Genomic DNA, 17373 nt, shown 5'->3' on the forward strand with positions numbered 1-17373 from the left:
TACAAAAAATTAGCTGGGCATGGTGGTGCGTGCCTGTAATCCCAGCTACTCAGGAGGCTGAGGCAGGAGAATTGCCTGAACCCAGGAGGCGGAGGCTGCGGTGAGCCGAGATCGAGCCATTGCACTCCAGCCTGGGTAACAAGAGCGAAACTCCGTCTCAAAAAAAAAAAAAAAAACAATGATACAATGAACTTTGGGGACTTGGGGGAAGAGTGGGAGAGGGGTGAGGGATAAAAGACTACAAATAGAGTGCATTGTATACTGTTTGGGAGATGGGTCCACCAAAATCTCACAAAGCACCACAAAAGAACTTACTCATGTAACCAAATACCATCTGTACCCCAATAACCTATGGAGAAACTAAAAAAAAAAAAAAAAAAAAAAAAATCCAAGCTTCTGGAATTTAAAAACTCAAGGAATTTCAAAAGTACAATAGAAAACTTTATCGGTAGACTGGATAAAGCACAAGAAATAATTTTAGAGCTTAAAGATCAGTCTTTGAAACTAACCTAGTCAGACAAAGAAACAATAATTTTAAGAAATGAATGGTCTTTGAGAGATATGGGATTATGAAAAGTGAGTAAACTGATGAACAACTGGCATCCTGGAGAGAGTAGAAGAAAAAGTAAACAACTTGGAAAAAATGAAAATAGTGACACAACATACCAAAATTTCTAAGATACAGCAAAAGCAGTGTCAAGTGGAAAGTTCATAGTGTTAAATACCTACATCAAGAAATTAGAAAGATATCTGTTGGATGCAGTGGCTCATGCCTGTAATCCCAGCACTTTGGGAGGCTGAGGAGGGGAGATACCTTGAGGCCAGCAGTTTGAGACCAGCCTGGCCAACATGATAAAACACCATTTCTACTAAAAATACATAAATTAGCTGGGCATGGTGGTACATGTCTGTAATCCCAGCTACTTGGGAGGCTGAGGCATGAGAATTGCTTGAACCCAGGAGGCAGAGTTTGCAGTGAGCTGAGATCACACCAGTGCACTCCAGCCCAGGCAACAGAATGAGACTCTGTCTCAAAAAAAAAAAAAAAAAAAAAAAAAGAAGAAAAGAAAAAGAAAAAGAAAGCAAAGAAATTTTAAAAATCTCAAATCAATTATTTAACATCAAAACTTTAAACTGAACCTCTAGTTTTGATAAACTAACCTCTAGTTTCTAAAGGAACTAGAAAAACAAGAACAAACTAACTCCAAACCTAGCAGATGAAAATAAATAACTAAAATCACAGCAGAATTGAAAGAAATTGATATCCAAAAATTCATAAAAAGATCAACAAAACCAAAAGTTTCCTCTTTAAAAGGATAAACACCATTAACTAGGCTAACAAAGGAAAAAGAGAGAAGATTCAAATAAGCACAATCAGAAATGACAAGGCTGGCATTACAACCTACCACACAGTAATACAAAAAATACTCAGAAACTACCTCTATGCACACAATCTAGAAAACCTAGAGGAAATAAATTCCTGGAGACACAAAATCTTCCAAGATTGAATCAAGAAGAAAAAGAAACCCTGAGTAGACCAATATCAATTTCTCAAATTGAATCAGTAATTACAAAAACACTACTAACCAAAAAAGCCTGGAACCAGAACAGCCAAATTCTACCAGACATAAGAAGAAGAGCTGGTACCAACTCTACTAAAATGATTCCAAAACATAGAGTAAGAAGGACTCTTCCCTAACTAATTCTCTGAAGGCAGCATAACCTTGATACCAAAACCTGGAAAAGGCACAATGATAAAAGAAAACTACAGGCCAATATCCCTGGATGAATATAAGCCCAGAAATCCTTAGCAAAATAGTTGCAAACCAAATCCAACAGCATGGCAAAAAGCTAATTCATTATGATCAAATAGGATTCATTCATTGGATGAAAGATTTGGTTCAAGATATGCAAATCAAAACAATATTCACATCAATAGATTTATGGACAAAACCACATGATCATCTAAATAGAAACAGAAAAAGCATTTGATAATATTCTGCATCCCTTCATGATAAAAACATGCAGCAAACTAGGCATAGAAGAAACATACTTTACATAATAAAGGCATATATGACAAGTCCACAGCTATCTTTGTACCAAATGGGGAAAAGCTGAAAGCCTTATTTTTAAAAACTGGAATAAGATAAGGATACCCACTTTCACCACTCCTATTCAACATAGTCCTTGAAGTCCTACCCAGAGCAATCAGGCAAGAGAAAGAAATAAAAGTCATACAAATTGCAAAAGAGGAAGTCAAGTTGTCCATCTTTGCAGATTACATGACCTTATATTTATACAAATTTAAAGACTCCACCAAAATCTCTTAGATCTGATAACAAGCATAGTAACATTTCTAGATACAAAATCAACCTACATAAGTCAGTAGCATTTTAACACACCAGTAATAATCGAGTTGAAAAAAAAAATCAAGAAAGTGACTCTACTTGCAATAGATGAAAAAATAAATAAATAAATTTAACCAAGAAGATGAATGACCTCTACAAGATAAACTAAAAAACACTGATAAAAGAAATTAAACAGGATACAAATGAAGGTATCCTATGCTCATGAATCAAAAAGTAATTATAGATTCAATGCAATCCCTATCAAAATACCAATGACATTTTTTCACAGAAATAGAGAAAAAGAATTCTAAAATGTGTATAAAACCAAAAAAGATCCAAAATGGCCAAAGCAATCCTGAATTAAAGAACAAAGCTGGAGGTATCATGCTACCTGACTTCAAACTATACTGCAAGCCTATATCAACCAAAACAGCATGGTATTGGTATAAAAACAAACACATCTACCACTGAAACAAAAAAGAGAACCTAAAAAGCCAACTGATTTTTAATAAACGTGTCAAGAACATACCTTAGGTAAATAACACTGTCTTCAACAAATAATGCTGAAGAAACTAAATATTCATAGCAAAAGAATGAAACTAAAATCCTATCTCTCATCATATGCAAAAATCCACTCAAAATGGATTAAAGACTTAAATGTAAGACCCCAAATTATAAAAATACCAGAAGAAAACCTAGAAGAAACACTTCAGATATTGGTCTAGGGAAAGATTTTATTACTAAGACCTCAGAAGCGCAGGCAACAGAAATTAAAATAGACAAATGGGATTATATTAAACTAAAAACTTCTGCACAGCCAAAGAAACAATCAATAGAGTGAATAGACAGTCTGATAAATGGAAGAATATATTTGCAAACTATTCATCTGACAAGGGAGTAACATTCAAAATATACAAGGAACCTAAATAACTCAACAAACAAAACAAAACAAAAACAACTAATCTCATTAAGAAGGCAAAGCATTTTACATTTCTTGAAAGAAGACATACAAATGGCCAACAGGTATATGAAAAAAAATGCTTAACATCAATAAGCATCAGTAAAATGCAAATCAAAACCATAATGAGACATCATCTCACCTTGATTAGAATAACTATTATCAGAAATACAAAAATTAGCAATATTGGCAAGGATGATGAGTAAAGGAAACTCATATACACTGTTGGCAAGAATGTAAAGTAGTACAGCCATTATGGAAAACGATATGGAGATTTCTCAAAAAACTAAAAGTAAAACTACCTTATGATACAGCAACCCAAGTATTGGCTATTTACCCAAAGGAAAGGAAATCAGTATATCAAAGAAATATTTGTACTTCCATGCTTATTGTGGCATGATTCACAATAGCCAATGTATGGAATCATCAGTGAATGAATGGATAGAGAAAATGTGGTACATATACACAGTGAAATATTATGGATCCCTCTAAAACGATAGAATTATTATTTTCGGCAACATGGAATAAGAGGTCACTATACTAAGTGAAATAAGCTAGGCACAGAAAGACAAATAGCATATGAACTCACTCATATGTAGGAGCTAAAAAAAAAAAAAAATGAATCTCATGGAGGTAGAGAGTTGATTAATGGCTTCCAGAGTCAGGCAAGCATAGGGAGAGGGGGCAATGAAGAAAGATTGGTTAATAAGTATAAAAATACAATTAAATAGAAGAAATAAGATACAGTATTCAATAGTACATTAGGGTGACTCTAGTTAACAATAATTTATTATATAGTTCAAAATAGCTAGAAAAAAAGAATTAGAAATTTCTCAGCCTTAAAAAAAGATAAATATTTGAGTCAATGAATATACATGTCATGCTGATTTAATCATTACACAGATTTGCATGTATCAAAATATCACATGTACCTCCTCCAAAATATTACAACTATTATGTATCAATTAGAAAAATGATAGCCAAATAGGAAAGTAAAATTGCTCTGTTTGAAGATGTCAAGTCTTATATATGAAAACATTAAAGACTTCACCAAAAACTTTTAGAATTAACAACAAATTTAACATAGTTACATGATACAAAATCAACACTCAAAAATTAGAATTGCCTATACACTAACAACAAACTGTCAGAAAAATAAATACAATCCCACTTAAAATAGCGTCAAAAACAATAATAAAAGTCTAGGAATCAATTTAACCAAGAAGACAAACACTTTGTATAATGAAAAGCATAAAACATTCATTAATGAAAAAAATTGAAGAAGTCACAAATAAATGGAAGCATATCCCATGATCATGGATCAGAAAAATTAATATTGTTAAAATGTTCATACTATCCAAAGCAATCTACAGATTAAATGCAGTCTGCATCAAAATCTGAGTGACATTTTTACAGAAATAGGAAAACAGTACTAAAATTTGTATGAAATTATAAAGATCCTAAATAGATAATGCATATTAAGAAAGAACAGCAAAGGTGGAGGAATCCCACTTACTGATTTTAAACTATTTTACAAAGCTATAAAAATCCAAACAATGTAGCACAGGCATAAAAACAGATACCTACACCAATGCAATGGAATTTAAAGCCCAGAAATAAACTAACCATATAAAATCAACTAATATCTGAGTTAAGTTTAAGTTTCCAAGAATACACAATAATAAAAGGGTAGTCTCTTCAATAAATGGTTTAAAGACAGCTTGATATACACATGCAAAAATAAAATGAAACAGGATCCCTATTTTACACCCTTCACAAAAAATATCTTGGAATGGATTAAAGACTTAAACATAAGACTTAAAATTTGGAATCAAACATGGGGGAAACCTTCATTATATTGGATTTTGAAATAATCACAATAGCCAAGGCATGGAAACGACCTATGTCTGTTGACAGTAATTGTTACAATTACTTACCCATTCATCTGTCAACTGACATTTAGATTGTTCCCATGTCTTGGCTATAGATATAATAGGATATTAATCAGCCATAAACAAGAATGAAATTCTACCATTTGTGACAACATGGATGAGTCTTGAGGGCATTATGCTAGGTGAAATATGTCAGACACTGAAAGACAAATATGGTATGGTCTCACTTCTGTGTGGAATCTAAAATAATGGAACACCAAGAAACAGAGTGTAGAATGGTGATTATTAGGGGCGGTGTGAGGGGAAAATTGGGAGATGTCAGTCAAAGGGTACACACTTATAGTTATAAGATTAATTCTGGAGATCAAATGTACAGCATGGTGACTATACTTAACCATATTGTACTGTACTCTTGAAATGTGCTAAGAAAGTAGTCCTTAAATGCTCATACCACAGATGCAAAAATATGTTAACTGAATGAGGTGATAGAATAGTAACTAATTTGGGTGCAGAAATCACCCAGGAGCAGTGGCTCATGCCTGTAATCCCAGCACTTTGGGAGGCCGAGGCGGTGGATCACCTGAGGTTGGGAGTTCAAGACCATCCTGGCTAACATGGTGAAACCCCATTTCTACTAAAGAATACAAAAAGCCAGGCATGGTGGCCTGTGCCTGTAATCCCAGCTACTCAGGAGGCTGAGGCAGGAGAATCACTTGAACCCGGACATGGAGGTTGCAGTGAGCTGAGATCACACCATTGCACTCCAGCTTGGGCGACAGGAGCAAAACTCCGTCTCAAGGAAAAAAAGAAAAGAAAAGAAAAAAGAAAAGAAAAGAAAAGAAAGAAAGAAAGAAAGAAAGAAAGAAAGAAAATCATCTTACAATATATACATATATCTAATCATCAGAGTGAAACCTTAAATTTACACAATTTCATTTGTCAATTATATCTCAATAAAGTTTAAAAAATATTTTATATACTATGGAGACTATTTCACTATTTTGCCAAAGTATTTTAATTTTTGTGTAAATATATGCCATTGAAATACTGAATATCTCATTTAAACACCACATTTATTATGTCAAATAAAAACATTTTTAATAAAATAACTAAAAAACCTCAATAAAAGAATGCATAATTTTATGTACAACCAGAACGTTATTCAAATACCAAGGTTATAGAAAAGCAGTTTTCATGAGATAAGAAATTAGGAGGCCGGGCGCGGTGGCTCAAGCCTGTAATCCCAGCACTTTGGGAGGCTGAGGCGGGTGGATCACGAGGTCAAGAGATCGAGACCATCCTGGTCAACATGGTGAAACCCCGTCTCTACTAAAAAGACAAAAAAGTAGCTGGGCATGGTGGCACGTGCCTGTAATCCCAGCTACTCAAGAGACTGAGGCAGGAGAATTGCCTGAACCCAGGAGGCGGAGGTTGCGGTGAGCTGAGATGGCGCCATTGCACTCCAGCCTGGGTAACAAGAGCGAAACTCCGTCTCAAAAAAAAAAAAAAAAAAAAAAAGAAATTAGGAAATTTTATATCCATCTGCCTTCTGTGAGAAATTCCTTAAAAGGTACATTTCATCTGACCAAAGGATATTGGGAAAATTTTCTCAAAAAGACTGATGGAGAGGGTTTCAAAATATATGTATATACACATATTATAATTTATACACACACACATATATATGTAAGAATGAAACCAAGGCATAAACAAAGTGATAAAACTAATGTACAGATCTTATATACTGTGGCAAAGTGGAAATAATGCACTAAAGTGGGAAGAAGGGGAAAGTAGAAAAAACTCTTTGTATTAAAGGTAGAAAACAGAGTAGTAAGGTATTAAGTAAGGCATAAATTTAAAATTAATCAGTAGGATAAAAAGAGAAACCTACCAAATGTGAAAATATATATATTAAAAAACACGGCCGGGTGCGGTGGCTCAAGCCTGTAATCCCAGCACTTTGGGAGGCAGAGGCAGGTGGATCACGAGGTCGAGAGTTCGAGACCATCCTGGTCGACATGGTGAAACCCCGTCTCTACTAAAAATACAAAAAATTAGTTGGGCATGGTGGCGCGTGCCTGTAATCCCAGCTACTCGGGAGGCTGAGGCAGGAGAATTGCCTGAACCCAGGAGGCGGAGGTTGCGGTGAGCCGAGATCACGCCATTGCACTCCAGCCTGGGTAACAGGAGCGAAACTCCGTCTCAAAAAAAAAAAAAAAAAAAACACGGGATACAGTTTTCATAGAGACAAGCGTAGCAAATACACCAAATTAGTTACTGTATAAAATAACAGATTTATATCTAAATCTACAAGTCAAAGTCATATCAATAAATGTAAATAGGCTTATCTTCCTAAAATACAAAGCTCTATAACTTGAATTAAAAATAAGATTCAATCATGTATTATATGCAAGAAACATACCTGAAAGGAGTATTTAAGAAAGTCTAAAAATAAAGTAATGAACAAGAAAACAGTAGACAAATTGAAGCAAAATGGAAGTAGTGATAGTTACCTAACATCAGACAAAGTAGAATTCAAGCCCAAAGGCATCAAACATATCAAACATGACAAATGTCAATCTTAAATGCTACAAGACACAATTAACAAAGTATATAACTTATGAATGTTTATGCATAAAAAACAGCAACTACCTTTATAAAGTAAAACCTAATGAGACTCAATAATATAGATAGAAAATGTTAATAATTGAAGACTTTAATACATCACTCTCAGTCCATGACAGATCAATTAGGAGAAAAAAAAACTAAGGAGAGAAAAGAGACAACATAATCCTTATAGTAAATTTTAGGGATACATGTTAAACTATACATCTTCCTGATACAGAACATTTGCTTGAGTATTAGAGTAGCATATGAGCCCATGATCCACTTAAAAAAATTGATCAGTTGATTACCAAAATAATCTTCAATTTTATAAAATAGAAATGTTATAAACAATACAGGTGATAATGCAATAAAAAAGATATTACTAACAAAACAAAACAAAAACACCCAGAAAGTCTCTTCTACCTGGAAATTTAAAACTTGTTTAAAACAAGTCTATTGTGTGCAAGGAGAAATGCAAACTACAATTGCAAAAGTTAGGAAATTATAATGACCAAAAAAACACCACATATTGGCATCTATGGGGTGTATATAAATTAGTGTTCAGAGGAAAATTCATTGAACTAAAAACTTTCATCAATAAAAAAGCAAAGATTGAAAATACATGAATTAAATTTCAAGCATCAAAAACTGGATAAAAGGACAATAAAGTAAATAAAAAATAAGCAAAAGGAAATAATGATAAAAGCAGAAATTGATAAAGTAGGAAACTTTAAAATTAATAAATTAATTATATTAATGAACAAAATTTCTAGTTTGTTGAGAAAATTAAGAAAATAGACAAATCACTAGATAATCAGCTCAGGAGAAGTAGGAGAATGCACTAACTAAGAAATATTCAGAAGGAAATAACTATTGAAACACAAAAATAAAATTACGATATTTTTAGACCTCTATGCAAATGAATTTGCAAATAAATAAAGCCTGGAAAAAATGACTAATCTTTCAGCAAACTATGGACTGTCAAAATTGAATCCATTAGAATTAAAATGTTTAAACAGAACAATTTCATAGAAGCAATAGTTATTAAGAAACTGCTTTACAAAAAAAGCAGCAGGTGCAGTTGTTTCACAGGAGACTTCTACCAAAACTTCAAACTTCTTCTTGAAAAGGAAGAAAAATATTGTAACTCCTTTCATCTACCAAGTATAACACATACTTAAACTAGATAAGGATAGTATTTAAAAAATTATAGACCAATGTCAGTCAGAAAAGTCAATGCAAAAAAACTAATAAGATACTTGTAAACAGAATCTAACAAGATGTGAAGAAAATAATACATCATTAGCAAATTGGATTTATAACAAAATTTCAAAGTAGGTTTAATATTAGGAAATCCATTTATATCATAAACAATATTAATAGATCTAAGAGGAAAAGCATTATTATCTCCACAGACACTGCAAAAGCCATTGGAGAAAATACCCACTCATGTTAAAAGTAAAATGACATCCAAGATAATAAGAAATAAGGGATATTTTTAACATAAAATACTCATACCTTAGTCCTAAATCCAGTATCTAATTGAATGGAGAAATACTAAAGATCAAGAACAAAACAAAAATGTCCACTATTTCTGCTCTAATTTAACATTATATTAGAGATATTACTCAAATGTAATCAGAGAAGAGAGAAAAAATACAGATATAAATCTGGTTAATAATAATAGTATATCTGGAAAATTTCAAAGAATCGATGATAAAAACGAATTCAAATAATAAAACAATTCAGTGAATAAGTAGAACAAAATATTAAATTTAAAATTTGTGCCTTCATATTTGTTTAACAAAAATGTGAATATACTTAACAGTTCTGAACTGTACACTTAAAAATGGATAGGATAGTAAATTTTATATTATGAACTTTTTACCACAATAAAAAAAATCTATGTTTTCATATTCAAAAATAATAAAAGTGTGATCTAATTGTAGAGAATAAAGATGGCTGACTAGAAGCAGATAGTGCACTTGGCTCTCATGAAAAGCCAACTTGTTTCAAAGAAGTTTTTTTTTTTTGTTTTTTTTTTTTTGAGACGGAGTTTCACTCTTGTTACCCAGGCTGGAGTGCAATGGCGCGATCTCGGCTCACCGCAACCTCCGCCTCCTGGGTTCAGGCAATTCTCCTGCCTCAGCCTCCTGAGTAGCTGGGATTACAGGCATGTGCCACCATGCCCAGCTACTTTTTTGTCTTTTTAGTAGAGACGGGGTTTCACCATGTTGACCAGGATGGTCTCGATCTCTTGACCTCGTGATCCACCCACCTCCGCCTCCCAAAGTGCTGGGATTACAGGCTTGAGCCACCACACCCGGCCTTCAAAGAAGTTTTAAATTTCCAGGTAGAAGAGACTTTCTGGGCGTTTCTGTTTTGTTTTAGCTAGTAATACCTATTTTTATTGCATTATCACCTGTATTGTTTATAACATTTCTATTTTATAAAATTGCACATTATTTTCATGATCAGTTGATCAATTTTCTAAATGGATGAAACAGAATGGCTAGTGAACACTAGCTCTTCAAATGGATCATCCAGGAGAACACATTGAGACTCATAACGGAAGTAACGGGACACACAGGGAACAGAGAGGATTGAAGCAGGGCAGCCACCCACCTGGAATTGGCACAGAGGCAGGGGAAGCTCACTGCCACAGGGAAAGGGTGAGTGAAGGAGAGCCCCAGGGACCTACAATTCCTCCACTGACCTTTGCAATCCTAGGAACGGGAGATCCTCCCAACCCCCCAGGTTTCCAAACTGACACAGAGACACCTGGAATCTGGACAGAGCCATCACTCAAGGTCATGTGAAGCCCCAAGGACCTTGGATCACTGAGCACCCAGGCACCAGCTTGCATAGGCCTGCCAACAAGAAGGGACAGGCTCTTTCACATGCCCCTAGGATAGAGACTGAATCCACAGTGATGAGCAGATGGACTGCAGGCCTCTCCTCTGCTGCTCCTTACCTGACACGGCCTCGCAAATGGGTTCTACAGCACAGCCATTCACCATCGCCTGAGCACTCCAGCCAGTGTTGGCTCAGCATTTCTCTGGGGTAGAGCTCCCGAAGAAATTCACAGGCCCTCTTCCATTGCTGTGGCCATGGTACCTGCCCTTTGCTGCCCACAGGCTAGAGAGGGAACAAAGAGCCTGATTGCTTTCACTGGTACCTTCAGCACAGAGCACTTACACATCTGCCCTATGTAGAAAGATGACAGGCTTTAACAAGAACCATCTCTCACCCCGCTCTTCAGCAGCCAGGCTTCCCTTTCCCCTAACTGTTTGGCCACCCACTGCTCCGTCCTGTAGGGTAACTGCCCAGCCCCCACATGATCACTCTGATAAACTGAAGCTCTGCATTTTTTGGGGTGGAGCTCCCTGAGGCAACTGATAGGCCCTTTGCCACAATCCGCACCCTTACTGCCCCCAGGCTGGGGAGGAAACAAAGAGCCTGAGCCCTTGCACAAGCCTCCAGCATACCAGCAGCAGCCCTGCAGAGAGGCAGCCTGAATGCTTTCTGCATGACTCACCACCCCCAAAACCCCTCCCAAATAAGGTTTGCTGCCTTGTGGCTTCAAATGTAGCTACTCAACCCCTACATGACTATTTTTTTTGTGGCCCAGAGCCCTGCTAAAATCCTTACCCCCACAAGTCTGTGATCTTTCCTTAGGCTCTCACTGCCTAAGTGCTCTGCCTAACCCTACCTAAGAGTTTAGCCAGTAACCCTGGGACCAGCCTCCCCCTTACCATCACAACCAGCACCTGAGGAACCCCACCACCCTCCAATCTAGCTTCACCAGGACTCATACAGGATGTCCAGCCAGCAATCTAGGGGCTAGGGAGTTAGAGAACTACCTACCCTATCCAAAATCTGCTGACATCTGACCACTTCCCCCAGTGCCTGAGGTCCAACTAACCCAATCAGCTGATATCACCATGACCAACACACAGGCCCAAAGTCAGACTCACCACTCTTTTACTCAAAGAAGTAATGATATCACATTGGAGAACAGGGAAGCTATGAAGCTACCTGTATTAATTAGCTGAGTGATGATGTCCTGCCCCAAAACCACTCCCATAGAGAGTCACAAATTAAGCAGTCTCCAAGGCTCTCAACCACATGTGACCCAGAGTTAGACTACAGTGTGTGACTCATCTAGGAGTCATGAGCTCTGGAACAGGGTTGTGATAAGGCAACAGTTCATATTCTTGTCTATCTAGGCCAAGGGGCTGGTGCAGCCCCCACCACAATCCCACACAAATAATTCAGCATATTTCATTAGGAGCTTCTACTACTCCTAGCCACCTTCATCAGGGCTGTTGCCTGCACTTGACATAGGAGTATTTGAGGGTAAGCCAGAAGTTCCAGCTCTGCCCAGCTGTGTCCCCCTACCCCCACAGAACTGGAAGCACATGTTATAGAGCACTTCAAGCCTATTAGCTGAAACAACAGAGAGCAACTCAGAGTAAACAAAGATCAGTTACATATCCATCTGTTGTGCAACCACTAGCTCTGAACCATAAAATCATTGATCAAAGAAAAACTTCAGGCAAATTCAATTTAAAGGAGTTTAACTGAGCAATGAAAAATTCGTGAATTGTGCAGCCCCCAGAATCACAGCAGATTCACATAGACTCCAGTGCAACCACATGGTGGAAGAAGATTTATAGACAAAAAAAAAAAAAATGGAAATGACGTACAGAAATTGGAAGTGAGGTACAGAACAGCTGGATTGGTTGCAGCTCAGTGTATGTCTTCTTTGAACATAGTTTGAACACTTAACAGGAGAAACGTGTTAGGGACAAGCTGCCTCAAAAAAAAAAAAAAAAAAAAAAAACCCTTCACACAAGCTGACCCCTTCCCCCAACTCTAATTGCTCTACAGCTGCATTTCTGAACTTCTACCTAGGCACCACATCAAGGCTGCCAGACATGCTACAATTAAGCAAAGCCTGATTACGGCCATCTGGGCAGCTCCCGGGAGAACAGGGAAAACATGTTTGTTATCCATACTTGTAAATTCCTGCTTTACACATCCCTATAAAATCCTGTTGTTTTAAAACTGCTGCCACAGAAGTCACAGGATAATGTAGTGTGAGTCTGTCTCAAGTTGACAAACTATCTCTGTGCCTGTTACAAGCTGATAAGATTCCCTCGGTCCTCAAACTCCCTTATGCCCGTCTCACCCCATATAAACTCCTCATTTTGTAAGCTTGGGGACTGCCTCATCTGATTGTTATGGGGCAGCCTGGCAGGTTAATAAAACTTGCTTGCCTGACTTTGGGTCTATTCTCCTTTTTCTCAGCTAACCTTACATTATTGGTGCCAAAACCTGGGAGGGGTAGGCTCTGGCAGGGCATCCTTAAGGGACTCTCTCTCTTTCTCTCTCTCTCTCTCTCTCTCTCTCTTTATCTCTCTCCCCCTCCCTCCCTCTTTTATCACTTCTCTCCTGGCCACCCTCCCCTTCCCAAACTTGCCAAAGACTTGGAGGATCTCCCAGACTCTCCCATTGCTGGTGACCTCATCCACCATCAGGGCCTCCGCCAGGGTAAGAGAGACTGTTGCCATTTACCTGGAACCCTTGACCATCTCTGCCTTCCCGAAAGACCCAGCGCTGGGCCAAGGGCTTCCTCTGACCCCCAGGCCTCCGGTTCCTCCATTTCTGGGACACCTGACTCAGTGGCTACCTTCTCTCTTCCAGACAAGGCTCACAGGGCAAGGGACCACCTCTCCCATCTTCCTTCTCAATCAGCAGTCTCCTCTCCCTCCCTACCCCATTTGCTATAGGAGCCTGTCAGCCCTTCCATACCACTCCCTTGAGTGTCTCCTGTGTAATCTCAATACTCTTGGCCTCCATTCAGAAGTCTGTCCTAAGAGGCTTATCTTTTACTTGTGGCCTCAATACAAATTAGACAATGGCTCCCAGTGGCCCAAAAATGGCACTTTTGATTTCAATATACTCAGAAACTTAGACAACTTTTGTCATCGCAATGGGAAATAGTCTGAGATGTCTTATGTTCAGGCTTTCTTCACCCTCCATAGCCATCCTTACCTCTGGCAGTCCTGTTCTACTTTCCAAATCCTCCTGACTCCAACTCCAAACCTGACTCTCCTCCTGTCACTCTCCCCACAGCCCCAGCTGACAACTCATCTCCTGCCACACTCCCCACAGCCCTAGCCAACAACTCCTCTTCCTTTGACCTTGCTGATTTTCCTCCTCCTCGACCACGTCATAATCCCCTACCAGAGCATCATGATCTTCCACCATATGCCCCCGCTCCAGCCCTTTCTCCAACCTTTCCCCCTCTTTCTCCAACTTTTCCCCCCCTTTTACCAACCACCCCATTTCAAACTCTGAGTCCTCCCCATCTCCACCCCTTACCCATTCTTGATCCCAACATGCCCAGCAGCCAGCTCCCTTGCTTCCCCTTTGGGAGGTAGCAGAAACTGAGGGAATCATCTGTGTCCACATCCCCTCCTCCCAATCCAATCTCTCCCAGATGGAAAACGTCTAGGGTCCTTCTCCTCTGATCCTGATACTTATATCAAAGAAATTAAATATTTCAACCAGTCTAATGAACTTACTTGGCATGATCTCTATACTGTCTTCTCTTCTACCATCCTTCTGGAAGAGAAGGAAAGAGTGTGGCTTGCAGCCCAGGCACATGCCAATGATCTTCATTGGCAAGATTCTACTAAGCCTACACATGGGAAGAGCCTTCCTGGGAGTACCAACCCACAGACCCTGGCCAGGGATCCTGTATCCGTATGATTACTTGCCTTATTGCAGGCTTTAACAAAGATGCCCATAAGGCCATAAATTTTGAAAAACTCAAAGAAATTTCCCAAAAAGCAGATGAAAATCCTGCCCAATTCCTTTCCCACCTTATGGCTCTCCAAAAATATACTCAACTCGACCCTGCCTCCAGAGAAGGAATTATTGTTCTTAATACACATTTTATCTCCCAGTCTGCCCCCAACATCTGGCACAAACTTAAAAAGGCATAAACTGGCCCTCAAACCCCACAACAAGACTTCCTTAATGTGGCTTTCAAAGTCTTCAATAACAGGCATGAGCAGAATAAATTAGATAAAGCCCAAAGAGATCCTGCTAAATATTAGCTTCTAACTGTGGCTATCCATCAGCCTAGCCATAGTACCCAAGAGCACAAAAGACTCAATAGCAGTGGCCCTCATGGGCCTTGTTTTAAATATGTCAAAGAAGGCCACTGGGCATGGGCATGTCCTAACCCACAAGTACAGAAAAGCCCTTACCCAGTCTGCCAGCAGACAGGCCACTGGAAGTCTGACTACCCTCTCAACAGATGGACAAAAAAGCCTGAACCTCAGAGCCACCACCCACTCAACAAAACAAAAAGTGAACAATCACTTGCCCTCCCGCAATTCCTTGGCCTAGCTGCTGAAGACTGATGAAGCTGAGGGCCCCCAGCCCCATCTGCCATCAGTGCATTGGAGCCCAGGGTAATGCTACTAGTAGCAGGTAAGCCCATCTCTTTTTTAATTGATACTGGGGCAACATAATCAGCTTTGCCTGAATTCTCAGGACCCACTCATCCCTCTCAGGTCTCAGTTGTGAGAGTTGATGGACTTATCTTGCACCCACGTGCCACCAGACCTCTTACTTGTTCCCTATTTGATACTGTTTTCTCACACTTTTTCCTTATCATGCCTCACTGTCCTATCCCCATCCTAGGCAGAGACCTCCTAACCAAATTCAAAGCTTCCACCACCTTTTTCTGTTCCCCACAACCAGATTCTCTCCTACTTCTCTCTGTCACCAGACCAGCCCTTGACTCCTCCCCCCAGTATCCACTCCCTGCTTCTCTTGTTAATCCAATAGTGTGGGATACCACTACCCCTCTCTATCAGCTCACTATGATCCCATCAAAATCCAGCTAAAAGAGCCCTCCAGATTTCCTAGTGTCTCTCAGTATCCCATTTCATTAAGGCACCTAAAAGGCTTACAACCCACTGTAAACAGACTCCTCTCAGCAAGGCCACCTTAGGTCAATTCCTTCTCCATACAATACTCCCATACTCCCTGTCATTAAGGCCAATGGCTCATTTTGGCTAGTCCAACATCTCCAGGCTATCAATCAGGCAGTCCTTCCCATCCATCCAGTAGTTCCCAAGCCCTATACACTCCTTTCCCTTATTCCTCCAGATACAACCCATTACACTGTAATAGAACTAAAAGATGCCTTTCTTACCATTCCTCTTCACCCTGACTCCCAAGATCTCTTTGCTTTCACTTGGACTGACCCTCAAACCCTCCAGTCAAAATAACTTACTTGGACAATCCTCCCTCAAGGCTGTAGAGATAGCCCCCATTTCTTTGGGCAAGCTCTAGCTCTAGACCTCACCTCCCTAGACCTCTCCCCTAACTGGCTCCTCCAGTATGTCGATGACCTCCTCCTCTGTAGCCCCTCCCTAGAGGACTCTCAGACTCACACTATTACCCTTCTAAACGTTCTTGCTAATCAAGCATATAGGGGTTCCTCCTTCAAAGCACAACTCTCCATTCCAACAGTGATGTACTTGGAGTCCAACTCTACCCGGTGACCCAAGCCATGACCCCAGTGTGGGCAGCACTGATAGACAACCTGTCCCCACCCACCTCTAAAGGTGAAATCCTTTCTTTCCTAGGACTAGCAGGCTTCTTCAGAATATGGATTCCCAAATTTACCCTCCTAGCCCACCCCTCTATGGAGCACCTAAAGGCCCTCTCAATGAGCCCCTAAATCCTTCACACAACATAATCCCTAGTTTCCACAAACTTAAAGCTGCCCTCACAACCTGCTCTATTTTTGCCTGACATTTCTCAGCACTTCATTCTCTACACAGCCAAAAACCAAGGGATAACCCTTGGCATCCTTGGCCAACAAATAGGAAGTCCTCTTTCCTTCACTCCCATAGCTTACCTATCTAAACAACTAGACAACCCCACCTGAGGGTGGCCGACCTGCCTCAGAACCCTAGCAGCAGCTACCAGCCTAGCCTTAGAAAGCAAGAAACTAACATTTGGTCAAGACACCACAGCCCACAGCCCACATAATCTACAAGATCTCCTCTCCTCCCAAGCACTGAGCACACTTTCTCCTTCTCATATCTGACTACTCCATGCTCTCTTTCTTGAAAATCTTGAGTTCTGCCGCTTCAAAAGTGCTCCCCTCAATCCTGCATCTCTGCTTCCAGTATCTCCCTCCTCTCCCACCCACTCCTGTACTAAAATCCTTGATCACCTACAGCCTCATTTCCCTAATATCTCCCCTAAACCTCTCTCCAATTCTGGCCACCAGTTATTTATAGAAGGCTCCTCTTTCAAGTCAGTTGACTCCCATAAAGTCACCGGGTATGCAATCATCTCCCTTGACTGAGCAATTGAAGCTGAACCCCTACACCCAGGGACCTCCTCCCAAAAGGCAGAACTTATAGCTCTCACAGGGCCCTAACCCTGTCCAAAGGCAAATGAGTCAACATTTATACCAACTCCAAGTATGCCTATCACATTCCCCATTCTTATGCCACCATCTGGAAAG

This window comes from Saimiri boliviensis, chromosome X (genome assembly GCF_048565385.1).
Source record: "Saimiri boliviensis isolate mSaiBol1 chromosome X, mSaiBol1.pri, whole genome shotgun sequence".
NCBI classification, from domain to species: Eukaryota; Metazoa; Chordata; class Mammalia; order Primates; family Cebidae; genus Saimiri; species Saimiri boliviensis.